This window comes from Colobus angolensis, unplaced genomic scaffold (genome assembly GCF_000951035.1).
Source record: "Colobus angolensis palliatus isolate OR3802 unplaced genomic scaffold, Cang.pa_1.0 Scaffold119, whole genome shotgun sequence".
Classification (NCBI taxonomy): domain Eukaryota; kingdom Metazoa; phylum Chordata; class Mammalia; order Primates; family Cercopithecidae; genus Colobus; species Colobus angolensis.
The window spans coordinates 7,061,335-7,062,574 of record NW_012113030.1 but is presented as its reverse complement, the minus strand read 5'-3'; the positions used below and the strand labels follow the sequence as shown (position 1 = coordinate 7,062,574).

The 1,240-nt window shown below is 58.1% G+C and overlaps 1 protein-coding gene across 1 annotated transcript in view; it reads left to right on the top strand.

The window, feature by feature from the left end:
- Positions 1–996: 996 nt before the first annotated feature.
- The window catches only part of GLTSCR1 (glioma tumor suppressor candidate region gene 1), a 135,840-nt gene continuing 135,596 nt past the window's right edge, over positions 997–1,240 (top strand). The window contains exon 1 of the mRNA XM_011926681.1: positions 997–1,084. The gene's annotated coding sequence lies outside the window, so the exon portion shown is untranslated. The remainder of the gene's footprint in view (positions 1,085–1,240) is intronic.

Sequence of the window (1,240 nt, the reverse complement as noted above, 5' to 3'; positions counted from 1 at the left end):
TCCAGGTTGGAGTGCAATGGCGTGATCTGGGCTCACTGCAACCTCTGCCTTCCGGGTTCAAGTGATTCTCCTGCCTCAGCCTCCCAAGTAGCTGGGATTACAGGTGTGCACCAGCACGCCCAGCTAAGTTTTGTACAGACGGGGTTTCACTATGTTGACCAGGTTGGTCTCTAACTCCTGACCTCAGGTGATCCACCCTCCTCGGCCTCCCAAAGTGTTGGGATTACAGGTGTGAGCCACCGCGCCTGGCCGATAAATTCTTTAAAAAAAAAATACGTTGGAGTAAATACAATGGGTAGTACTGCCAAGATACTAGAATACATGTCAAGGTTTAAAAAAACAGAGGCCGGGTGCGGTGGCTTACGCCTGTAATCCTAGCACTTGGGGAGGCCGAGGCAGGTGGATCACCTGAGGTTGGGAGTTCCAGACCAGCCTGGCCCACATGGCTAAACTCCGTCTCTACTAAAAATACAAACATTAGCCGGGCGTGGTGGTGCGCGCCTATAGTCCCAGCTACTCGGGAGGCTGAGGCAAGAGAATAGCCTGAACCCGGGGGACGGAGGTTGCAGTGAGCCTAGATCGTGCCACTGCACTCCAGCCTGGGCGAAAGAGCGAAACTCCGTCTCAAAACAAAACAAAATATCACACAACAACAACAACAACAAAATCAGCATCTGCCTCAATTACTCATTTATTCAACACGCATTCACTGGGCACCTACTGTGTGCACGAGCTTTTCTAGGGCAATGGGGAAGCAGAAGGGACTAAGATAACAAAATATAAGTCTCCCTGGGCTGCAAGCCTCGGGAGGGCAGGTCCAGGGGCTCTGTGTCCCCGCTGGGCCCCCCACTGAGCAGCGCACACAGTAGGCGCTCATCAAGCCCTCGCTAAGGGAACGCGTGAATCCGTGTCCCGCCAGCAGGGCGTTTACGGCCTGGTGGGGCGGAAACGGACCCGACAACACCGCGGCGTCCTGGGGCTTCTGGGAATCCCATCAGCGCGGCCACAGGGGCCGGGGACAGGCTCCGAGGCAGGCCCGACCCGCCTCCCCGGCGCCGCCGTGGCTCGGCCGAGACCGACTAGGGTGAGTGATCAAGTCACGCCCGGGGTCCCGGCCTGTCACTCCGAAGTCCCCGCCGCCTTCCACCCTGCCAGGCTCCGTCTCCGGGCTCCGGCGCGGTCCCACCTCTGGAGGGACTCCCCTCTATTCCCTCCATCTCCTTCATCCTCGACTCCCGCT